This window comes from Mastigoproctus giganteus, chromosome 12 (assembly GCF_048544385.1).
Source record: "Mastigoproctus giganteus isolate SK-2022 chromosome 12, ASM4854438v1, whole genome shotgun sequence".
NCBI classification, from domain to species: domain Eukaryota; kingdom Metazoa; phylum Arthropoda; class Arachnida; order Uropygi; family Thelyphonidae; genus Mastigoproctus; species Mastigoproctus giganteus.
Genome location: NC_143586.1, coordinates 142461602 through 142488488, shown reverse-complemented (window position 1 = coordinate 142488488; position 26887 = coordinate 142461602). Strand labels below are relative to the sequence as shown.

The window sequence follows — 26887 nt, the reverse complement described above, 5'->3', positions numbered from 1 at the left end:
AGAGAGACGGGTCTCCTGAAATAACTGAAATGTTTCCAGTTATTTCGAGCGGACGGGGAGGGTGGAAGCTGCACGAAACTATGCACCCGTCATGTCAACAAGGAACTGTTCAGGCAGGTGGACGGTCGGTAATGGTCTGGGACGTGTTTAACTGGAACACGTTGGGACCTCTAGTACGTCTAGACGCATCGCTGAACGGTCTAGGTTACGTGGCCATCCTTGAAGACCATCTGCATCCTTCATGGTCATCGTGCACCCCCAGGGCAATGGACTCTTCCAGCAGGACAATGTGCTTCCCCACAGAGTCGTGGTGACTAGAACATGGTTCGAAGAGCATTCCGCAGAATTTACTACTATGGAATGGCTTCCCCGTTCACCGGACATGAAACTTATAGAGCATCTTTGAGATGCTGTGGAAAGGTCCGTTCGAGTTTTGGATCCTCCGCCCAGGTTTGCGATGGAATTATGGACAGCGGCGCAGCGAGTATAAATGGAAATACCTGTGGAAAGCTTTCGTGAACTAGTGGGCTCAATGCCTCGCCGTGTGACTGCCCTTATCCGGGATGAAGGTGGGCCTACCCGTTACTAGGTAGGCATCCCATGAGTTCTGTCCACTCACTGTATATGCATAAACGCATATCGTCTTCACCATGTACGCCCGCCTGTAATAACTCGACTTCCAGTGGATGAATTTTCATGAAATTTTATATGTGATTCACATAGAAAGATTTGTAGAGCTATCCCAAATTTCAATGAAATCCGGCCATTGTTATTTCTTTTTTCCGTACAAATTGTGTGGGGGAAAAAAATGTACTGTACAGATTAAATGTAGTTTTAAAGCAGTATTCTTAGTTAAACAGTAGGTGCACACTTCACGTGTATTGTTAAGACTCGTGAATGTGAGGGCCCTTCTGAAGATGCATGTACATAAAGAGAGAGAAGAGACTTAAAAAGTATATGGGAGAAGAGCAATAAATATTATGCAGTTGTAATTAAACTGAATGGCTAAGTTTCTAGGTAAACTGTAGAGATTTATTAAGTATTCTATAACGTTATAATCTTTGTAATTAATTGATAAAAATATCACTATATTTACTTTTTCACTTCAGTTAATCACAGAAAAAGAAGAAATCCAATTAATTTTAAGGAAAAAATAGAATGCGCCTGAAATGTAATGGGCTGCGTGCATTGCCTAACTTGTAATGGAAGTGTGTTATCGGATGTTTAGATGTTACTTAATAAGAAAAGTCTAAGTCGATATCACAGTTTCAGGGTGTTTCTGTGGTCACTGGAATGCTTTTAAGGTTAATCAATAGCCTCCCCCCCCCGCGACCACAGAAATCATAAATAAATAAATATGATATTTTTTGTAAGGTGCAAATCAGTTCATATAAATGAAAGTATATTTCGCGTATTACCGACCACTCTAGAACGGAAAGTCGGATCGAAGCCAAATTTTCACATGAATTCTTCTTGTGGTCTTTGGAAAAATTTCAAGACCAGTGAAATTTTACAGCCCTCGTCACCCCGCCCCCACACAAAAATCGGCATGAATGAAAGTAAATTTTGGCATTAATCAACAAGAAAAATGCGGATTGCTTCTAAATTTTCAGCATATATTCTATTGGCCCCTGGGCCAATAGAATATATGCTGAAATTTGAAATCTTTAGAAAACCACAGCTGACGATTCGTCTGAAACCAATTGGATTTTTGGGAAAAATATATGTTATATTATTTTTAAATCCTACGTTTTCTCACACAATTATTTACAAATATAATTTTTATATATTGTTTCTCTGTGCCCTGAAAAAGTTTCCACTTTCTCCACCCTAGTACGCTTGTGATTATGGGACTTGTACATTTTTAATACAGTTGAAATTATTACAGTTGAATAGTTTCGGTTATGAGACGGCCTACAGTGTAGAAGAGCTTCAATTTGGCCTTGCAGCTACTCCCACCTACAAAAAAAAAAAAAAAAAAAACCGTCGTTCTGCTTGATTTCGATCATTGAGAAGACCACAATATTATATGACATTAGCACAGAAAAATTGTCGGATCAGTCGATTTTAACCAAGCCATGTATCCCAAGAAAAGAGAAGAGTTATTTTTCAAAGGATCTGTCTCGCCTTGGTAAGCGGAAATAACCCTTCCAATAAGTTAAGCAATCCAGTTTTTCGACGATTTTTGAGGGGGGGGGGGAGAAAAACAAATGTATAAAAATAAATAAAAAATTCGATGGAGAACTTTATTGCCTGAATTTGGTTGCTTAACAAGCTCTCTATAATGTGATTCGTTTCACAATTTCAAGTTTTATGAATGATTCTTTGCAGTTCTGATGGGCAGACCGAGAATTCACCCATGACGAAAAAGTCTGAATTTTGTCCAATGCGCTACTTGGTATATGTAAAAGCAGTTTCCGTATTACAAGTTTTCTCTCCAAACTGCTCACATACATGTCTTACCACATTATTTGATTAGGCTTGCAAAAACAATTCGGGGATATGCGATATATTAACGGAGATATGCGAGCTGGCTTTTTTCTCTCTCTCTCTCCTCTTCTTCTCCAAAACATCTATTTTGACGAGGTAGAAAACATGATTACGCTTTTATGCCAAAAATTGTCGATGCTTCAGTTACTGCAGTTATTTGCGATGCTGAAGCGGTTCTGATTCTTTGACTACAAAACGTTTGCTGTTCATCGAGATCCATTTTGATAAATCCACGAGTAATAGATGAATTTGTTGATGAGTTCTTTTGAGAACTTTCATTTCAAGAGAGGTTTCGAAGGCTCAGTTTTCATTTTGGACGACAAACTTCATTTCAGGCTTCATTTTGGACGATAAATACCACAGATATACAACAACCCAATTGAAAATATGTTGTTTACAACAACAGATATTACAGTAAAACGATCTTAACGGTTTCCTGCTTTTAAATATTGAATACAAACAAATTGTAAGTCAAATAATTGTGAAAAACTGGTAAAATATATCGAAATATCATTGCATATTATCCGATGTCTAACAATTATAGTCCTATGATTCCTTTTCTTAAGGGGACGTAGAGCGTAATATCACTTGTCTTACCAAATTATGAAGTGGATCGGTTGTTATTTGAACTGATGTATTTCTGATAGCATTGAAAATGCGTACCGGAAGAAATAATCCAGATATCTGCTTGGATTATACGCACAAATGCAACTGTATTATAGCAGATTATCCAGAATTTTGAAAATCTGTAATGTTTCAAGATTTGTTTAGTAACTTGGATATGTGGACTGTTCGTCTTATATCCACGAAGCACTATATCATGCACTGTAAAAATCGATACATACGTAATCACAGCCAGTAGTGGGTTTCTCCCCCCTCTAACCAGCTCATACATGTCTTTCGGCCTATATTTTAAAGCTCTTCGTAACTTTAAAAGATCTACAGCTACCCAGATATCGTGACAGTTCGGTAACTAGCTGCTGATTTCGCGTGATACACTTGCGTTAATCCGCATTCCTTTTTTCTGATCTTCTTTCTTTCTCCTCCTCTTTAGACGGCTTTAGTACAACTCGCGTGTTATAGATTCATTATACTTTTCTTAAGGTACGTGTTTTTCCCCCTCAAGAGCATTTGCGTCGTGCTGTTGTATCTCTGTCTTTTGTGTAACACATGTAGGATGTCTAAACGCGACTGTTTTCTTATAGGTTAATTCAGAGTCCGTTACTATACACGCTATTGTGAAGCAAAACAGTTAAGAGTGAAACACAAATATGTGTATATTCTACTCCCGAAAGCATTCATACACACCCATCTTACAATAGTGGAGTAGATCCAATCGGCAGAGTGCCAAGTAGCAACAGTTTTAAAAGAGAAAGAAAGCCATCATATGAACATTTCTACCTGCTTGTATGGCTCGAAATGGAGAGTCGAAATAAGGAGTAAACCTCTGTTTCACAGAGGTTTACTCCTTAATTTCATATCAGTGAATTTCATGCTACTTTACTTGCAACTGTTCCAAAAACAAGCAACATTTCATATTAGGAGTTCATCGAGAGTTTGTACACCCGCATTATATTTTCTATAAATTATGCGAGTTCTCTGGTCGCTTCCCTTCATTTCTTGGAATAAAAACCCAAATTTCCGGGAGGAAGAAGAAAAAAATTGCTGTCTTCACTCGACAGCGACTAACTCGGCCACAGTGCAAAAAGAGCCCACAAAAATTCCTCACGTCAACGACGGGATTCGCGCCAAGGTCTTTTCCACGGTGTCTAGGAGGCCTGGTTATAACCATTACGCAATGGCCCAGCCTGTTCCAGTCACTTTCAGCCGAAGTTGTGAAATGATTGACGCAGACTCGAAGTAATTAACAGAATGGTTATCGCGAAAGTCGCATTGCACATCATTGTTCACTTGAGGTCAATGACTATGGGTTTGGAGAATGTCTCCTACTACTAGAGTAGATCACCACAACAATGCACTTCAGAGAAGGAAGTGACGCTAAGAATTTTCTCTAGTTTCAAGCAGAGGCGGACTGAGTCAAAAATTCTTATCGAGAGAAACTTGTAGCGGCCTCATACTAATGTTTACCGCTAAAATCACACCGGCCTCCATTGGCTTCCAGCCCACTGGGGTTTCCTCGGTAAGTCGTACGGCCAGTCCGCCTCTGGTTTCAAGGAATCATTGGCAGTGCTTAGAACCCTGTCTTCCTTATTCTATATTTACTGGTTTCGGTTAGGATTACTTGATGTGATAATTGTATGAAAATGGATTTGCATATGATTTCATGTTAACTTTCTGATCGAAGGCTAAAGCTAGGCACTTTTCTGATGATATAGCCGAGTGTTCAGGAGCGAGAGTGCAGTAGCACGCGCAACTCTTTGAGTGGACTGGGGTTCAAGCCCGTCACTGCTATATACGATTAACATTTGTTGGTTAGTTATTTTGGTTTTTAGGAGCATTAGCAACTAAGGCCATATTGCTCCAGGAATATGCGGTGATCATTCCCTGACCTTTCCGCATCCTCCGTATTTGGTGGTGACGGGCTCGAACCCCGGTCTAATCAAGAAGCGTGTGCTACGCACTGCTGCTCCTTCCCACCTGGCTACGGAGGCGCCATTAACATTTGTATTGACGATTTATTGTAAACTCCACTGACCTGGTGGTCGTGCCAAAGTATAAACAAGGAGAGTATACATTGCAGAATTAGCCTGGCTGGCAAAGAATTCGTGAAACATCTGAGGTGAGATAAAACACTGCATCAGGACACCACTAGTATTTCCATATCCGACGATCTGGCAAATAACTGATTTGAAAAAAAAAAAAAAAAAAAAAAGAAGAGTTTTTCATGACTGTAAATATTTCCAAAAATATTTCCAAAAGTATTACCTCTGTCTTTAAGGCCAATGATGATCACACACGTCCTAAAAATTATGAACTAAAAAGCACAGGCGGGCGAATACTTATGACAGTACCGTACAGTTCTGTGACAGTTCTGCTGTTTAATAAATTTTTGTTGTTGTTGCAGAATTTAGGTGCAGCTTAGACCATATTATAATATGCCTGTAAATTCTGTGTTCTGTGGTCGGTTTGCTGGACGAAAACCTCGAGTTTATGGGAAGAAAAACCATGCTACCTTCACTAGAGACCGACAAACTCAGCCACACTGTGGAAAAAGCCCATAAAAATTCTTAGCGTCATTAATGGGATTCGAAACGGATCTTTTTCACTCAGTATAAATAAATTTTTTAAATAAATTTTCTGTTTATACTCCGGCACGACAACCAAGTCAGTACAGTTTACAATAAATCATCAATACAAATATTTATCGTATTTAGTAGTCACGGGCTTGAACCCCGGTCCACTCAAGAAACGCGTGCTATGCACTCTCGCTCCTGACCACTGGGCTACGTCAGTATGGTGACGAGTGAGGACGCTGTATATTGTGGGTGAGTTTAATCTGCCCAGATCGATTGGAATAAGTGGGACAGAAACTCACCATGGAGACAAAGTTTTTTTAAATAAACTAGATGATTGTTATTTATATCAGCATATCAGAGAAAGTACTTGGGGTGAGAATATTCTTGACCTCATCGTTACTAACGAATCAGATGACGTCATAGGACTTAAAGTACAGGAACCATTGCCAGGAAGTGGTCATGCAATCGTCAGTCGGAAGAGGAAGAAAGATGTTGCAGTAGTTTTAACTTCAGAGGAGGGAATTTTGACAGTTTAAGGTGCTATATGGCTATATGAATTGGGCAGATTGCGGAGGGTTGGCGAATACATTAGAATTATGGAATACTTTTAAAGAAAACATCACAGAAGCCATGAACACATACATACCCCTTTAAGAAAATATTTCAGGAGGAAGATGGCGAAAGCGATGACTGAAGAGCTGGCCGGTCAAATAGAGCAGAAAAAGGTAGCATGGGATAAGTTATAGAGAGATGAAAGTATTGAAGCCTATAACAGGTACAAGTTGATCTGTAATAGTACCACAAATAAGATTAAGGGGTCCAAGGCTGCGTATAAGAAAGAATTGGCTAAGAGAGCAAAGAATGGGGACAAGAAATGTTTTATGTATGCGAATACAACGCAAAAGAAAGCTAATCAGATTGAACTCATGTGCTCGTACTCGTAACTTAAATTTATGGCTCCTAGTTCTAGAATCATTTATAACTGTGAAAATTTCGTCCTCCTTCATTTTACTTATGCCTCTCAGAGCCTTAAACACTTCAATCAAGTATCTAAAGTGCCTAGTTTCCAAGCTCTGCAACCCACATATTCGAAGTCTTTCTTCATATGTACGCCCTTTTTCCGATCGCACCAGGCGGGTTATCCGTCTTTGTACCCTTTCAAGAAGCTCAATGCCTTTCTTTGAACACAGTATTCCAAGTGTGGTCTAACAATAGCCTTATATAATGGAATTATGACGTCGTTACCTCTACTAGCAAATGTTTGATAAATTATCAATAGGACACCACGGGCCTTCCTTGCAACATGTCTACAATTCTCGGAGAACTTCATGTCTGACCTTATCGTAACACCCAAGTCCCTTTCCTCCACTACCGGCTTTAGTTCAACTCCACCAAGTGTAGGTTATTTTGGGGTTACTGTTACTCAGGCGCAATACCTTACACTTTGCTGCATAGCTGCCATTTTTCTGACGATCCCTGAAGTCTCTCTAGGTCACTCTGAACAAGCTCAGCTTGGTGGTGATCATTAACTACTCTACCAATCTTTACACCATCTGCAAATTTAGACATCACGCCCCCTATCCCTTCATCGACATCATTTATGAAAATCAAAAAAGCTCAGCTTGGTGGTGATCATTAACTACTCTACCAATCTTTACACCATCTGCAAATTTAGACATCACGCCCCCTATCCCTTCATCGACATCATTTATGAAAATCAAAAACAGCAGTGGTCCTAATAGCGATCCTTGGGGAACCCCACTTCTTTCATCAACCCAATCTGAGGAATAACCATTTATCACAACCCTCTGCCCCCTGCCCTGAAGCTATCCTGCTATCCATCTAAGGATTTTCTCTGTGATTCCAACCTGTTCCAGCTTATAAAATAAAATAATATGTTTCAGCTTATAAAGTAACAAGTTTATGACATATACCCTGTAGTTTTGAGGAAGAGCGCCAGGGAGTATATCTGGTTATCTGAGGGATAACTGTTCTTAAAGTTTGTGAGCAATTTCTGAAAACTACCGTATAAGAAATCACAACTTATTTGCAACCTAGTAGTATTCGCTTAATGAGATAATTAAATTTATTATGTTAAAGACTCCCAGGCATAACTTATTCCGTATAAATATATTACGTCTGTAGAAGTGTGTGTTCACGGGCCAATTTTTGTATGTTATACGGGCTAAAACCCTGGAATACCTCACGAGGAAACCCTACTCCCTCCACCTGATATCAGATAATTACGGTCTCGATTGAAGATGGCTTTAGAAATTCTTCCAGTCGTCGACGAACCCACACCGCTCCAGACGGGTGATAAATGACGAATGGGGATTTTTCTCTTAATTGAAACAGCCTTCTGCAATATGCGATGACTGATATGAAATACAGAAATCCCCTCGCCAACTGCGGTGGATACATTTCTGAAAAGTACTGAGGATGGCAAGGCTAAGGTCCCATAGAAAATAGGGGGTAAGGGAAAAATAATAATCATTCCAATAAAATGTATGAAGAAAACAAATATAATTTTATGTTTATACAACGTATAAACGATGATTATGCTGGTAATACAATAAGAAAAAGAAGTTAACAAAGTGATGAAACTAAATATGCATGCATACATATTCGCATTCAGCACTTATTGAACGTTTAGAGGATATAATAAAAGGCAAAATAAATGTCAATGTACATTCCTGTATACAAACACAATAATCTTCAAAGCATTACGAAAACAAGTAAAAAAATAAGTCCGGGGAAAATTAAATGTTAATCTGAAAACACGAAAAGCTACAGAGAGGCAGCTGTGCGGCCAGACTCTCGTAAACCACAGTCTGCATCCCCACTGCCAACCATTTTTCATGGACCGCAAGCGATCTGAACCCAGGTAAATAATTTGTGCATAAAGTAGGTAATTATTTTGCTTTTGCATTTTTGTAAGTTCCCTTAACTTGACGTGGGTTATTTAAAAAAATCGATCCTGCATTATATTGAATGCACCTTTCTTCGTGTTCTGTTGGACAAGTTTGGGGCTCTCTTGCATTGTATGATTAAAATCACATAAAAACGTCTGATAATATTTATCGGACGTTTTATTAATTCCTTGCCAAAAGGGGAACCGGACTGCGATGAGATATATTTTTACAAATTTTCTTCCTCTGCACTACCTGCTTAGCAGGCGGGGTTACCAAGGGTGCAATGGAACGGTTGTTCCAAAATCCCCAAGCTTGCAAGAAACTGGAATAGTGCAATTGGTGTTGATACACGTATGTATATATGTCAGTTCAACTTTTCAAAATATTATGTGATGTTACGGACTCTGTAAAATAGCTAATGTGTGTGTAGTTGGTGTCGGGGTATGTTGTGTCGTTTTGGCCTCTTTGCTACTAGGGGGACTCCCTCCCATTCTGGCACGAGAAGCCTGGTCTCTACTACCACTACAGGCCTAGAAACAGGCAGAATCCCGCACCTACTGGAGGTATTTCTAAACCAGTAGGTACCATTAGTGTTCGCTCAACCTTATTTTTATCCTCTAAAAATATATGTGCAAGTGTCCCAGACTACCCCATTTCCCACTAAAGCCGATCATGTGATCTATGGTGGAAGCAAATAATTGGTGGGTTATTTGTTTAAGGAAACTGGATTGAACCGCCTACACATACAAGCAAAAAGGGGAAAAAAAGCGCAGATTAAAATTTTGGTGTACAAATATTAAACCGCGTTATCTCAAATCTGCAGGTGGGAAGAGATTCATGTACAGTATATGAAGCGAGAGTGGAGGAAATGTTTAAAATCCTGCCAGCTAAAAATTCCACAGTATTTACAACCGTGAAAGGAACATCAGGGTACCTCGGCAATTTCAAGACCACTAATCCTGATGCGCTCATCTTGGTCATTAAAGATAACCCACAGAAGGGATGAAATATAAAAATATGAAAAGGCAATCGATTATGAGAGCTCCTGTCAAAGCCGCGGTAGTTTGTTGAATAAGAAATAAATTTAGGTGGCATCCCAAGAAAGAAAAGTAGAGGTAATCAATCACACTGCCTAATTTCCTTTTACTCGGGAAGACACATTTGGCCGAATTTCTACAGTTCTCGTTTTTACGAAAAAAAAAAAAGGGGGAGAGTTGATTTTTATGCGGTAAGTCGCGATTGTTGCTAAAAGCAAAAATCATACCTATTACGCACAATTCAATTCATTAATGACAAACAGTATTTGTCATTAAAAAAAAATGAGAATTACTATATCATATTTCATTTCATCTAGATTTTTAGTGTCAGTAACACTAAGTTTTACACGCGAAAACCCAAATAATATAACTGACATCTTTAACCAGATCAATGTTAATTGTGAACGCATTTCAGGACTCTGCGCAATTATTCTCCAACAAACCAATATGCTCATTTGTGGCAAGTCTCAAGCAAATCCACAGTCTCTGAGTCACGAGGTACAATGAACAAATGGTGTGTTTCACCTCCATACAAGTGGATACAAAGTCTTCTGTGGAACCTAACTCAACTGGGCAGCGTTGCATTTTTATTTATTTATTTTTTTTTCCGTTTCATAGTGTTAAGATATTATTATTATTGAGACATGTCTTACTATACTAGCATTATGAAATGTTTATGTTAGTGACCTGTTGACCAACCGGCACGTCCTCCCGTGTCACGGAGAAGTATACGCTTCGATTTGATGGAGGAGTAAATTAAAAAATTTCTGAATGATTTCCACGAATGATCAACTTAATAACCGATTCTTCAGGAACTCCCCCCCCCCCATCTGATAGATATAGGGTATAGCGAAATCCGTTACACCAGAGACCCAGTTTTCACTGTGCTGTGGGTCTTAATTAAATACTAATACAGTACATCTTATATTGTGAATACCTTCACAATGAGTTGCCATGATATTGCACTACATCGAATAAGTAATGCATCACCATAGAGAAGACAATTGTTACTTATTCGCAGCGGATACCATCACCCATACGGCACCGTTTCGGAACTTATTGGTGGCTCATCAGTGGGTAGGTATTCACAATATGAGATAGACTTAATGATGGCAATTTATAAATACTTAAGTAGTTGGTTATATACTGAAATGATGCGATTGCACCAACTTGTACATTAGTTAAACTCTTTACATAATCTGAGGCTTTAGCCCTAAACTACACCGAAATACCAGATAATTAACAAACATCGTTATTTTCTGTTCTTAGTGGGTGTCTGTATTCGTCTATTAGGTTGATGATGGGGATGGGGAGCTACTGTTTGGTTTTTAGGCACACCAACGACTTAGAGCATATTGCACAATTGTGTATTATGTTATAAGTGACAAGGAAAGAGAACTGGTCTGGCAGTGGTTAGATTTTAGCCCCTTTGCAAACCGGCTAAAATCTAACCGAAATGCAGTTGTTGCTGAAACAAGGTTTAATACAGTGCAGTAAAAAATTACTGTACTGTCCAGGTACGAGTGAAATAGGCCTTTGGATCAATTTACACAAACAAAACGACGGACATTTCGACTTACAGACAACGACATATTAGAGACACTACATTATAAAAGAGAATTTCGGTCTGTGCCGGTATAAGTCAGACCGTGTGAAAGGGTAAACAAAAGCTGCAAGGTCATCTCAATATATCATAGGGTGCCTGCAAGCCGTAAACTAAAATTTCTCTACGTTCGCCGAATGTAGTCAGTGACTTCATTTCTGGTCCTCCCGGGTACCAAAGTGGATATAATCACCGTTCTCTCCACACTTGGAAAAGGCCTGGGTTACCAATTATTAACTGGGTTACCGTAATTAATCCTGTTAATTACGGTAACCACATTCTTTTCACAATGTGGCTGAGTTAGTCGGTCTCATTGTATGTTTGTTTTTTCCGGAAACTCGAGTTTGTCGTCAGGCAAACAGACCCCAGAACACACGCAATTTGTATACAATATACTAAAGCCTCATATACTGAAGATCACAGCATTTTATGATTTGGAGCTTAATGCGCGCACTTTATTTCTGTACTTTGCGAATTTATCGCTTTCCTTTAACATTTTGAATTTTGTTTGAGATGAACGGGCATATTTTCTCTCTTGGCTTAGTGGACTTTTTTAAATTTAGCTCATAATATAAGGAACGCATTTATTATAACTATTTAGGAAATGCTTAAAAGAAGGAGATGGTAGTACTTTCAGAATCATCTATAGCAAGCTCTCGTCTTCCTATGAAGACTGCTGGAGGCAATAACAAGGCTTAGGGTGACAGATCTGAAGTATGGATGATCCACCCCAGGGGTTCACATCTGGTATGGGCTCTCTCTTTCTCTGTCTCAGGGTAACTCGGGAATTTTTTTTGGCTGGTGCAGCATAAGCCTCAGGCTTCCTTGCACCATATGGCTAATAATAATAATACAGTAATCATCTATTTTATTTTCAGTTGTCATGAAAATATAACGATAGTCAGAAATTGCTGCAGAAGAATTGGACAAGGAGAGAATATCGGCACTCTGATTCTTGAGAGAGTCTAGGAGAATCTGAAGAATGTTAATATTGTAGTCGTAGATCAGTATGGGCTCAAAGGAATTTCTTGTGAGGGGAGAAAAAATATTGTCATCACTTAAAAAGAAATTGCTAATTCAAGCTGATGGGGTCAGCATAGATACCCATAGGAGTTCTGTGGATAAAAGTTAATTCACAAGCTTGTTCTGACAGATTAGAGAAAGGAAAAGCAGATGATTTTAAACATAAATGGCGGCTCCAGCAGCTTTTGAATCGCACCCACAACTGTGGAAGAGCCAACATTCGGGAATTTGAATTGAAACTTCAGGAAATGGCTAGGTCTCTATCAAAACCATCAGGTCTGCATAAACATTCCATGGCGTAATAAACTGGTGTGTGAAACTTAAGAACCAGTCAGGTTTTCACCTGTAGCTTCTCATATGAGTGGCCTGGATATGGGAAAAGCATACCAAAGGAACCGCGTGAGGTACAGAAATGACGAAGGAAACAACGCCGACACAACAACGAAACAAAACGGTTCAGATGGACTTTATTCAAAAATGGCAACATAGCACTGGCTGATATGATACAGCTGCATCACTGCCAAAGATGGAACAAAGTGAAGAGGTGATCCTCAGTAGGAAATATGGCCACCCCTAATGTCGATGCAGGCTTTGCACAGCCTGTCCATACTTAAAACAATGTTGTTGATGAGTTCTTGCGGTAACATCGTCCATTCCTCTGTCAGCGCCATCTTCAGCTGGTGAACATTTTCTGGTGGGTGTGGACGTGCCTTTAGACGTCTCCTCAGAGTGTCCCATATGTATTCGATGGGATTTAGATCGGTGAGGGGCGAAACGGGCAGGCCAGTCCATCCGCACAATGTCCTCACTTTCCAAAAGAATATCAACAGCTGCAGTGCGATGGGGTTTGGCGTTATCATTCATAAACACAAACTCGGGGCCAATGGCACCTCGGAACAGACGCACATAGGGAAGGATTACCTCAGTACAGTAGCGTGCACCGGTTACAGTACCGTCTTCCAGTATCTGGAGTTGTGTACGACCATCCAGATAACGCCTCCCCAGACGAGACACCTCAACCGCCATATCGATCCCTTTCAGTGATGTTTTCGGGGTGATACCGTGTGCCAACCTCTCGTCAGATTAGCTGACTTCCAGAATCGCTGCTGAGACTGAATCTACTCTCATCAGTAAAGAGTACCTTACCCCATTGCGCTACTGTCCAGTCCTTGTGTTCGATGCACCGCTGTAAACGGTGTTTCCGATGGGCAGGTGTTAAAGGGACACAGTGTACTGGCCGTCGGGCAAACAGTCCACCTTTGTGGTCGCCTGGCCACAGCAAACCGCGATATCCTGCGTCCCGTGCAGCTGGTTTGCAATGAATCCCGCTGTCTGGTGTCGGTTTGCCTGTAGGAGTATATAGGGGTCATCATTGGGTGTCGTTTTTCGTGGACGACCCCCACTGGTCCTTCGAACAGCTGTACCTGTCGTTCTGAAGGCCGACCACGCACATTAGATAATGCTATGGGCGATACCGAACTCTGCAGCCACGCTCCTCGCACTTCGACCTTCCTCGAGCTTCTCAATTATTCGACCCCGGGTAAAGTCATCCAGACGTTGTCTACTGGCCATTTCGTTGTCTTTAGCACTGTATGAAACCAATCGAATCTGTAACAATCGTGCTCGCCATTTGGTAATTTGCACATAACTGCTGCTTTCATCTGTTTATGTGAGCCCTCTCATCCCGATTCAAACTTTTGCATGTGCACCAGCTTTCTACTGAACAGCCACAATTATGCAAATCGCCAAGGGCAGTTTCGTTTGATTTTGTGTTTGTAACCTTTAGAAATAATGTTGGTCCTTAAGTTTTGCACACTGTTGTAAGTTCATTATGATGTTTGAAAAGGCTTCAAGCATTGATGCAGAAGGTAGTAACTGCATCTTTTGATGCAGCAGCAAGGCATAAATTGTTTGGATAATGATTGGCACGGCCCAAACATGTTCTCACCAGGGTTGATTTTATTGAAATTCTGGAGGAGAAAGAGGAAGATAAATCATATGCAAACATCCTGGTGGAGATTTCTAAATATGCGAATTGTCATTCAGGCTTACTTGTTTCGACATGATGATTAGAGCCAGGAAGAGGAGGTTTTCCACAGAAAGGCTGAACAATGGTAGCGTTCATTCTTATTACTTTACCTCTATCTGCAGTTGAATTCTAATGTTTGCTCAACTGTTCCATCTCATTCAGTTGAGGTTTGAGTATGGAGACAAAAATGTTGAAACCTTGGTTGAAATTTTGTTCTGGGGGCTGCTCGGATTCGACAGTAGGGAGCAGTTATCACAACGTGAGGAGGAAGAGAATGTCGTCTGCCTGACAGATTAAAATCAGACTGACTGCATCGTCCACCAACTTCTGCCTGCCTTGTAGAAGAAATGACATCTTCTAGGGGTGGATTTAAAGCGCAATTTCCTTGGGAGCTGGCTGGCTGCTGCTGCTGCTGCTGCTACTGCTACTGCTACTACTACTGTTTTAGGCACATCAGTGACTTAGACCATGATCATATTGCGCCATATACGAGGGGTTTCCGAAAAGTAAGGTAACATTTTTTTTTTCTTAATAATGGTGAAAAGGAATGAGATGAAACGCGGTGGACAGATAGACCCGTTAATAACGTTCAAAAAAACCGCCAGTGCAGTGTTGCGGTACTATCGCCTCACAGCAGAGTCCAGTTGCAAAATGGCAGCTACCATGCGAGTGTGGTCTAAAACAGGTGTTCGTGAAGTTATTCACTTTTTGCAAGCAAAGGGGTCTTCACAAATTGACATTCACCTTGAACCGGTTACTGTGTATGGCGAAAAGATGATGACAAAGAAGCAGGTGTGTTTTTGGTGCAACGAATTTAAGGCGGGCCATGTTGACATTGAAGATCGAAATCATGGCCACAGTGTTCTGGGATCGTCAAGGCGTTCTGTTGGTTGATTTCTTGCCGAAGGGAGAAACAATCAATGCACACTTTTCCTGTGCGACGTTGGAAAAACTGAAAGCCAGCATTCGACACAAACGACCATTACTCCTGACAAGCGGCTTGATTTTGTTGCACGACAACGCAACTCACACTGCCCACACCACTCATGAATGGTTGCGCCGTAATCGTAGGAAAATTCTGTCACAATCCCCTACAGCCCAGACTTAGCGCCTTCAGACTTCCATTTGTTCGGCCCTCTGAAAAAACACCTTTCAGAAAAGCATTTCACCACGGATGAGGAAGTTCATCATGCGGTGCGATGTTGGTTACTGCATGTGGGCACGGACTTCTTCAGTACTGGTATTGATAAACTGATCCATCGTTGGGACATGTGCATCAATAAAACTGGAGACTTTGTGGAGAAGTAGTGCATGTTCACTTATATCTTGGTTAATAATTTCAACTTCGTATTATTAAACATCATTGAGAGAAAAAATGTGTTACCTTACTTTTAGGAAACCCCTCGTATATTATGTCTGTGAACTGAGTGTGATTTGTGGTCGATTTGTTTATTTTCTTGATAAAAAACCACCCGAGTTTCCAGGAAAACCATGCTACTCTCGCTTGAGACCGACTAGCTAAGTCACAAAGTGCAAAAGGCCCATAAAAATTTCTCGCGTCAACGCCGGGATTCAAACTCCAGTTTTTTTTAAATCGGTGCGGGGAGGACGGCGATAATATCAATTGTGTGAGCTGCAGGTCAGAGCTAACAAGAGCAAATATTGATGGATTTATATGTTTTATGCTTGATCAATAAGTGGAATTTGAGTAGGAGCAAGGATTGCCTGAGATATAATTTTTCCATTGGTTTTTGGCAATTAATAGGAAATCTAAAAGATCAATTTTTGAAGAATATCCGTAATTATTCAAATATTCTATATTTTTCAATGTCTGTTAAATCCGACATTTTCTGCAGTAACATTTGACTAATTATACGTTGCTGGGCGTTTAAAACCTGATTTTTTGAGTTTTAACAAGAGACCCATCATCGATTTATGAGTGCCCAACGTTTGAAAAAGAATTTTTCTAGTCAGTTCATTTTGATATCAACTAGTGAAATCTCTGAGTTAGGGAAGTTAGAATCCAGTTGGGAGGAAAAAGACATTTGTTTCCTCACGTACCATTTCTTGAGGTGTAGTCTCAGTCTCCAAAGTAGCATTTCTTGATATAGTATTAAAAGACTGATAGTTCACTATGGAGAAAATCCAAAAGACCTGTTGGGTCTGAGCCGTTTTCAGTTTACTCCTGCCTTTTCTTTAACTGCCTGTGATTTATATATTCACACGCCGCCTCCCAAAAAACAGTTTATATTATAAAAAAGTATTTTTTTTTTTAATTTGAAGACAATTTTGTTTTATGGCTTATGAGCTACATCTGGAGCTGAAACCCATAAAAGTATGCAGAATTATAAACTCTTTATTGCATACAAAACGCACATGCCGTACACAATACCCTTCACGGCTAAAAGCCAGGGGTTAAAGATGACTGTAGGTTTCTTACTCCTTTTTTTTGTTAGTTGTTGGCGCATCGGCCTCTGTGGCCATAATGCACCTCCCAAAGTTTTTGCATTTTACTATAATCCAAGCCCGAGGCGGGATTCGAACCCGCGACCTTGGAGTTGCCTGCCAGGCAACATTAAAGTTCTCATTAGAAACTGTAACATTAAAGTTCTCATTAGAAACTGTCAAGTACTGGTTCCACAAGTGCAATTTGTCATTTGTGCAAAGATAGGTGTAAAGCGTGCAAACGTGGAACTTGTGTCGTAAAATGCATTGATATCCCAATGGTCAGCAGAAGCGTGGCTCGTAGCTGAAGATGAGGAATCCACTAAACGCAGTTTTACCAGAGGTTTAACTCGAAGATCAGTACGGTTATCATCTTTGCAGTGAAGACAAGCCTATTTTAATTCGATCATCATCTTGGTTGAATTAAAAAAGGCAAGCTTTTTTAATTCAGCCAAGGATGAGAGTAATCTTATCTTTAGCACATTTACTGTTCGAGATGTTCTCTGGGCAGGAGCAATTTGGAGCTTATACGAGGCCCATCTCAGTAACCAGTATTCAGTACAGTACACTAGGTGTACAGGTTTTAGCATTAAAGGATTACTGAATATATACAAGTCATGGTATAAATTAACAGACGGGGATTTACGGACGTCAATTAAGTTAATTTTTTGTTACCAGTGTAGCCAAACCACTTTGATCGGAAGCTTGTCATTTTGATGTTTCAATATTTAAAGATCAGTTTTGGATTGAATGTCACTACCAGATCTGAGTACTCTTATGTTGGGAATCAGGATGCCACCAGTTGATATTTGCATGTGAGACAGACTGCTTGAAAAAAAAAATCATCTTTGCTGATTTAGAAAAATCCATAGTTTGAAGTGCTTTAGGCAGTTTCTGGTTTGTCTAGCTTCTGGCTGCTGAAAGTGCTGATATTATCGAGGGCAGTCACTTCCTCTTCCTCCTTTCACCGTAAGCACTTTGATGTCGGTGTAGTAGTTGATATCTTCCCGGTTCATATTAATGGGTAAAGAACCACTGTACGCAGAATCTCTGATAACACCCCACTTTGTGGAACACAAGCAATGATTTTTAAGGGACTTGGCAGCGTTATTGTAAGACACGCCTATGATTCTTTTTAAAGACAATAATGAATAAAAGAATGAGAGAGAGAATCTTTTATTGCACTACCTTCAATTGTGATAGTTACATGATTGAATAGTGTTTAAATGTCCCTTCATGGCCAAAAGGACAGGGGTTGAATGTTATACGGTAAATTGTGTACTATACAACGATGAGCCAAAACATTATGACCAGCGAGTCGTTATGCAAATCGAAGCAACTTCAGGTGAACTACGACACGTGCGCTGGTCGGAACATGGTATAAAAAAACACCTGATACTGAGCTCTGTTACTCAGTGTTACTCTTGTTCTTCAGATGGGAAAGGCAGCAGACTTAAGTGATTTTGACACTTAAGTCTGCTGAAAAAGTGCCCAAGCTAACCATGGGTCAGTGGGAACAGCGCCTACAATGGGCACGCGAGCATCGAAACTGGACCTTGAATGATTGGAAGAAGGTCGTCTGGTCCGATGAATCAGGTTTCTGTTGCACCATGTGGACGGCTGGGTACGTGTGCGTCGTTTACCTGGGGAAGTGATGGCGCCTGGATGCACCGTGGGACGAAAACAAGCTGGTAGCAGCGGTGTCATGCTTTGGGTGATGTTCTGCTGGGATACCATGGGTCCAGTCATCCATGTGCCAGACACTCTGACGTCTACCACCTACCTAAACATCGTATTCATGGCAGGGGGGACGGCCTCCCCCATTCCCTTCTCGTGGGGCATGGGCATGCCCCACCAGAAGGAAAATAGGGGGGCAGTGGGGTATTCTTCTTTAGTAACCCCATATTTCTGTCTTTTCCCTCAAGCCTTCAGTCTCTCTCCCCACTACTCCCAAACACCACAGCGTATGCCCCACACAACCAAAATTTAAATTCAAAATTAAACTGCTTAGCCATGCATCACTCTTTTGGACTCCTAATCATATTAACGTCTTACCTAAACATCTTTCCTAGCATTTTCAGCCCTACGCATTCAAATTTAACTACATTAAAATTTCTTGCCCAACCTATTTAGGCATATGGAAAATATCATTTCAGCATATAGCCCCTCACAAGCTTCTTCTAAATTATTCTGATAAACGCTAATGACAAACCGCAAGCACATTTTTTTTTTTAGGTCCTAGCCTCTGAAATTCCAGGAAAGTAGGTGGCAGGATTCGCCAGAGTACTGTATATTACAGGTAACACCCAGTCGACCTCCCAGTGGCATGGTATGGTAACGTCGGGTCCCATTAGGGGCCCAGCAGCTAACAGGCTAGATGAACAAGGACACAACATGCTACATACCACATGACCCATATACTTTTGAATCCCTGGCTTGTCCGATACAGTGTCATATGCAGAGATGGAAGAAATCCCAGGAGCTGTTAGACCCAAATATACCTATACTTACCTAAACAACAATTGCTGACCAGGTACACCCTTTCATGGCAATGGTCTTCCCCTCTGGCGGTGCCATCTTTCAGCAGGATAATGCCACACTGCCCGGATTGTTCGAGACTGGTTCGCGGAACATGAGGAAGACTTCCAGGTATTGCCCTGGCCTCCAAATTCCCCAGACATCAATCCCATCGAGCATCTGTGGTTTGTGTTTGAACAGCAACTCCGATCTGCGGCGTCTGAACCACGTACCTTACAGGAGTTAAAGGATCTGCTGGTTACATGTTGGTACCACATACCACAAGACACATTTAGAAATCTTGTAGCGTCCATGCCTCGCCGGGTACGAGCTGTTTTGGCTACACGTGGAGGACCAACATCATATTGGGTAGGTGGTCATAATGTTTTGGCTCAGCGGTGTATATAATAGTAATAAATGACACTATTATATCACGTGAAATTATTAGCGAAATAGGTTTTATTAAACTCATATGGAACAATGTCATGTTAAACACCAAATTGTCACAATTGTACAATTTAGTGTAGAACTTGAAGTCACTAGTTGTCACAAGGACTTGAAGTCACAAATTGAGCTTGTATTCCATATGAGTTTAATAAAACTTATAAAACCTGTCAGAGGAGGTTTTATAAGTTTTAAAACTTATAAAACCTGTTTCTACAACCAACGCTGTCCTGTATGCATTCAAACGCAACGGACAATTTGGGACACCGTATTGATGTAGAAACTGTATTCGACATACCTCAATTCCACTGCACGAAAAATTACGTGTACGTATTCGAGAAAATATTCGTTTAATATAGTGAACTTTTGGTGGCTCATCACGAAGAAGCTGAGGAGTTGTTAGCGCTGTTGGTTGGAGGGAATGCCCTCCTTGCCGAAATTAGTTGCTGCCTAGTTATTCTGATCAATGACAAAGCTTGAGGGACATTGCTATTTGCCAGAAAATTTAAATATTCTTCAATATCACGGTCATTAAGAATTTGCAATGGGACGTTCATTGCGACTTTGATGAATCTTTCAGGCTGCTGTTCTTAGTCATAACTGTTTTATTTATTACTTGCTTTGTTAAAGTTTGGTGTAGTGTATAACTAAGAAGACTGGATTATGATCAGTCAAAAAGCCCTTCGTGTTCAGTATCAATAACGCAATCTGTTGATGAAAATATTAATTCAAGTAGGTAGCGTCCACGAGTTGGGCAGTTATTCACCTGCTTCATGCTTATAGTACTTATTGAAGGGTTTAGCCTCTTCTTGAGGTGGCTAAACACTTCGAACGCAGGAGGGATGAAATCCTCGCCCACTTTGCATGTTTGGGATGGTAAATGCCCATCCTTTCTAAATTCAGCAATGATTCTCGGTTCTAAAGACTGAACAATTGAGGTTTTAAGCTGTAAGCATTTCCTACGAATCTCAACGGCAATGTTGAAATCTTACCAATACATTCTTCATGCTTATAGTATTCATTAAAGGGTTTCGCCTCTTCTTGAGGTGGCTAAACACCTTCTCGAACGCAGGAAGGATGAAATCGCCGCCCACTTTGCATGTTTGGGATGGTGGATGACTATCCTTTCTAAATTCAGCAAAGATTCTTGGTTCTGAAGACTGTGAACAATTGAGGTTTTATGCTATAAGCATCTCCTACGAATCTCATATCTGCACGGAAATGTTGAAATCTTACCAATATTTTGTAAAAATATATTGTTAAACCAAGACGATATTTTCATAAATATTTTAATTGTTTAGGATGCAGTTTCAACTGTTCATATATTCACATGATAGAGTTTTATGTAAACTTTCATTTGATGTCAAGTTATGGCCATGATAAGTGAATGAAGTTTTATGGGAAACAGAATACACGATAAGAAGCACTGATCGTGCATAATATTTGTTTGTTTATATATATATATATAAAGGTTGTAATATATACATATATATATATTACAACCTTTGGATGAAAAAAAATAAAAATTATGAACCCATTCTATCTCTCTCCTACAACAGAATGCACAGAACATAATAGATCAGTTACCTGTTTAAAAATTCCCTTTTGTCTTAGACGCAAAGTATATATATATATATATATATTTTTTTTTTTTTTTTAGTCTATTACAATAATTTGTTTGTTATGACTAGAATAAAGCTGAATGCAGTTTCATATAGTGCTGATTTTGAAAATTTCATCATAAACCGAATGCCTCCTCCATTAGATAACCGTAAAACTGTATCATAAACTTCTTATTAATGCTTACTGAACACCATGCTAAATTTAATATTTATCATCGAATTAAATTTGAACACAGAGCTGTGAGAAGTGTGTCAGGACCTGGTGTAAAGCAACCAAGTCTTGGTACAGGAGCTCCCCAAACCTTTCTTGGGGGATTCCAAAAACCAGTGTACCTGGATTTCAGGATGCTTTTGCGAGTATATCCGTTACCTTTGAACGTTAAAAGAGATATCAAATTCGATATTTTGTGATGAGATAGAAACATATTCGTTTCGTGGAATTATATATATTAAAGCTCCAGGAATAACTTTGCACTGATTGCACCATTTACCGCCCACCACTTTCCAAAAAATTCTTGCCCTCTAATACAGTGAACATTCGTGTATACCAGTATTAAAAATGATTTATACATGGGTATGACAGTGTAGGGTTGAAAGTTTCATGCTCTGTGTGGCCAATTAAAGATGCTATTCTTATATTAAAAATATATATATACATATAGTAGAAAAATATGGTTGTGTATTACTATACCTTCATGAAGCCAGCTCCTTTGTATGTAGCTTCCCCGCACAGACATGGTTGTAACATGTGAGATTATTTTACCGCCAACTGACGGCAATTCCAATGCATGAGATACAGCCTGAAGAAATAAATATCGTTTATGAGTGCTTCTCTCGTCTCTTCTACTGCACTATTGAAGCATTAGAGACCGCGTTCAATCACTGTACATAACCACTTGATGTTCCTTATATCAAATGACTTACCGTTTCTTGCCGGCAAATACCGCATCATCATCGTCCTCTCCTCGCGAATGCCCTCTGTGTGACGCGTCTGGAGACGAGAATACAATTCTAGTATGCACTCGTTGTGATGGAGAGGTACAGCTGAAGCTGTAATGGTTGTCAAATTTTATCATGTTCAAATTATGAATTGATTGTAATTTACTCTTTTAGTGCGTATTAAAATACAATAGAAAGGATATTATGTTTCTGGCTTCGTAATAATAAAAGTAACTTAGGTAAGAGCAAGTAACGTAAATATGAAACGAAAACCTTATTTTTAAAATAGAAGGAAGTGTTAGTAGCGTTTATTTGATTTTAATAAATAAAAAAATTTAAAGTGTTTACTTTGAAATTTCAATGCCACATCTGCACTGACTAAATACTTAGGTAATCGCAAAACACTCCGTAGAGATGTGAATTTTCTTATATGAACCTAAGTCGTCGTGCTGTCTCAAATAACTCGATACCTCACATGCTTTGGTGACATGAAAATTTCCAGAATATTTGTCGTGTTTATTATACTAAATGACAAGTGAATGTCATTTGTACGTACCTTTAGATATTCCATAAAATCAGATTGGCCTTTTATATCTTTTTAATTGATCTTAGATTATTAATATAATGTGCCTGTAAACGATTTAGATGTTATTATATCCGTGTCCGCCGTCTCAAGCATCTCAAGCAACACTATTGCTTGAGACGCGTCTTTTTAGAGGTACCACCTTTCTGCGATAAGAAACGTAATTTTAGAGGTAAGAAAAGTCAGTGACAGTGAACCAGTAATACACGAAAATGTTAACAGTGATGATTTTCTTCAAGCTGTAACTTGTGTTTGGAACTGGAACCTGGTATTGGGTACATGATTCCTTTCAATAATTATTTTGAATATTTTGACGAAATCGTCCTTAGAATTATTCAAACTCTCCACTTCTAGAAACATCAGGTGGAAGTTTATTACAACAATTAATTACTCCTTTAAGAATATACAAATTTCTGCACATCCATTCTACAACACTACTTTTGTAGTTTAATTTCCAGTTGTATACTTCATCTAAGAAGGAGTAAAGATGCCATTAGCATTTAGTTTACTTAGCCCTTTTAAAGCCTTATACATTTCAGTCAGGTCACCATGCAGATGCCAAGTTTCTAGAGACTGCAATTTATAGAATTCAAGTCTTTACAGTTAAGAATATCATTTAGTGCCAAAAACTAATCTTGCTCTTCTTTGCACTCTTTATAACAGATGTATTCTCATCCTAAAATGAAATTTCCAAACTCATATTCGGTATTCCAAAAGTGGTTGAACCATTGCCTTTTACAATACAATAATCAACTCTTTATCTTCACTGGCAGAGTTCCTGTATATCATTAGCAGAACTCCATAGGTTGTTCTAGTAGGTTGCTTGTGGTGCTCAGAATATTTCATGTTGGACTGGTATAATTAACCCTATATCTTTTTCATCCTCTACAACTTTGTGTTTGGTACCACCCAAATAGTATGTTATTCTAGAATTACTGCCACCCAAATGCAGTACCTTGCATTTTTATCACTGTTAAACATTAATTGCCATTTTACTGGTCAAACCCTTACACTTATCATACTTTACCTTCTCTAACACATGCATCACATTTATATAGTGATCTTTAATATCAATAGAGTGGACGGACAACAGGAATTGATATGTGTATATTCCCATTGTGAAGCAACACTGCTTTCAAACTTATATTAACGTATATTAGCATTTTGCATTAGCATTAGTTGAGGCATATGAAGCAAGTAAGCAAGCTTATAGAGCATCAGCCTAAAAAAAAAAAAAACTTCCCGTTTCAAACATCCGGTCACTCCAGATGTTTGTCTAGTTCAGCCTTAAATTTATTTACGTTATAAACATCCACAGCAACAGATTATTATTATTAGCTATATGGTGCAAGGAAGCCTGAGGGTTTTGCTGCACTAGCTAAAAAAGAAAAAAAAAAAAAAAAATTCTTGAGTTACCCAGAGAGAGAAGGGAATCACCAAGAAGGAGAAGAATGGTAATATCCAGGTCAGGACCCTGGGTATGCCAAGCCCATACTCACCAGATGTGAGCTCCTGGGGTTCAAAACTTTGCATATACGCCTGAGAACGCCTAACTCAGCTGGGGAGTGAAAAAAGCCTATTAAAGTCCTTGTGTCATGGAAGCCTGTTCCAGCAATCAGCCACCCGCTGGCTAAAGGTGAACTTCTGCACATCTATTTTACAACTGTCTTTCCTCAATTTTAATCTATGTCTCCTCAGGTTCGTAATCTCCACAAGTGGAAGTATCCCATCAGCATTGAGCCTGCTCAAACCATTCAAGGCCTTTTACACCTCAATCAGATCACCTTGCAGGTGCCTAGTCTCCAGATGCTGCAACTTGCAAAACTTAAGCCTTTCTTTGTAAGCGCACCCCTTTGTTCCTCTCACCAGTCTTGTTGCCCTTCTCTGTACTCGTTCTAGCAACTCTACATTCTACCTAAAATGAGGCCTCCGGACTTGTACGCAGTACTCAAGGTGTGGCCTGACCATTGCCTTACACAAAGGTATAATCACCTCCTTGTCACTGCTAGCAAAATTCCTATATATCATTGACAAAACTCCATGATCTGCTCTGGCAGCCCATCTGCACTGCTCAGAGAACTTCAAATCCGACTGCACAATTACCCCCCAGGTCATTTTCATTCTCCACCCTGAGTGTAGTACCACCCAGTTGGGATGTTTCTCTTGGGTTACTGCTACCCATATACAGTACTTTGCATTTGTCAGTGTTAAACTTCAGTTGCCACTTCTCAGCCCATCTACCTAACTTTTCTAGATCCTGTTGTAGTAGCATACTGTCTTTGCTATCAACTCTGCCAACCTTTGTATCATCTACAAACTTGGACATTAAGCCTGATATACCCTCATCAGTATCATTAATAAATACACAAAACAACAATGGGCCCAGCACCCTGGGGGACACTGCTAATAACATTAGTCCACAAAGAGCAGTGTCCATTGATTACCACTCTCTGTCTTCTCCCACTCAACCTCTCTTTTATCCATTGTAGCAACTTACCCTTAATGCCATACCTCTCCAATTTGTACAGCAATCTTCCATGTGCAACAGTATCAAAAGCTTTCCCGAAATCCAAGTATATGATATCAAAATTAATTTTTGCATCCACTTCCTTTGTGATCACATTGTAGTATCCAATCAAATTGGTCAGACAATACTTCCCCTTATCAAACCCATGCTGTATCTGAACTATTACTGCAGTCCTGTCTAGGTGATCCTGCATCACTTTTTAACTGGTGACTCCATTATTTTCCCTGGAACAGAAGTTAAACTAACAAGTCTATAATTAAATATTTGTGTCACCTTTAGAACCCCCTTTGTGAATTGGGGATACATTTGCACATCTCCAGTCCATGGGCGCGCCTCCGTAGCCAGGTGGGCAGGAGCAGTAGTGCGTAACACACACTTCTTGATTAGACCGGGGTTTGAGCCCGTGACCACCAAATACGGAGGATGTGGAAAGGTCAGGGAATGACCACTGCATATCCTTCGTGCAATATGGCCTTAGTTGCTAATGCTCCTAAAAACCAAATAACAAACAAACCAGTCCATGGGCACCATCTAAGGATGCTCTCATAATTATGGCTAAGGGTTTGCTTCCTCCTTCCATATAACTGGATAGATTCCATCTGCCCCAGGTGCCTTTGTTATATTTAATTTCAACAATTTCTCCACAATTATCTCAGTACATTAGTACCAGAATAGAACCCGAAAGGGTGTTTTCTGCCACTAATCAAATACTGTATGTACCAAAATTAGATCCATTTTAAACGATCATACTATTGATTGCTTATGTTTCTTAAGAGCTCACTTTATTCGGACAGGTAGTGTGGATGCTTAAACATAACTAAACTTTGCAGTAACAATATGTATTTTTTTGTTTTTAGAATAACTGTATTTAATGATTTTTTTCCGAATATTTATATTGCAATAAAAGTTTATTTAAAACATGAATTCAAGTAATTACAGTACTTGTTTTTTTCCTTACTTTATTGCACCTAATTGTCATCAAAATTTATTGAGAAAAGCATTTGTTTTTGGAATACCGGTATCCTGGTTTCAAAAATTAAAAATACCGAAATACCGGTATTAAGATTTTGACCGGTATTGTAAGCCCTACTTCTAGAGTTTAACATAAGTAAAGAAGTCTTTGTTGTTTTTCTTTACATTCTTTGCCAAGGATTTCTCATAATTAGCCTTTGCTTGCCTAACCTCCTTTGTAACTTGATTACAGACTAGCTTATATCTGCCGTAGGCTTCTGTGTCACCTGCTAATTTATATGCATCTCATGGATTTTTCTTTTCTGCCATGAGCCTCATTAGTTCATCCGACATCCATTTAGGCCTAAATCTTGAACAGTATTTCTTAGTTGGTATGAAAAGCTTAGTAGCTTCCAAGATTAATTCCCTGAAGGCCTCCCATTTAGAATTCACTGTTTTTAACATCATCAGTTGATCCCATTGTATAGAATTCAAAAACTGCTCGAGACCAGTGTAGTAACCTTTACGAAAACAAAAACCTTTCCCTTTACCCTTGATGGTAGTTACA

At 39.5% G+C, this 26887-nt stretch overlaps 2 protein-coding genes across 3 annotated transcripts in view; one reads left to right on the top strand and one right to left on the bottom strand.

Moving 5' to 3' along the window:
- LOC150077476 (transmembrane protein 117-like) overlaps positions 1-22292 on the bottom strand; it is a 242679-nt gene extending 220387 nt beyond the window's left edge. Inside the window, exon 1 of one of the 2 annotated variants that reach the window (XM_090386771.1) lies at positions 22244-22292. The gene's annotated coding sequence lies outside the window, so the exon portion shown is untranslated. Of the gene's footprint in view, positions 1-22010 lie in introns of both variants that reach the window. The other variant, XM_090386770.1, reaches the window with a different exon arrangement.
- A 64-nt stretch (positions 22293-22356) lies between these two features.
- Positions 22357-26887, top strand: part of LOC150077475 (endoplasmic reticulum-Golgi intermediate compartment protein 2) — a 99555-nt gene continuing 95024 nt past the window's right edge. Inside the window, exon 1 of the mRNA XM_090385913.1 lies at positions 22357-22497. The gene's annotated coding sequence lies outside the window, so the exon portion shown is untranslated. The remainder of the gene's footprint in view (positions 22498-26887) is intronic.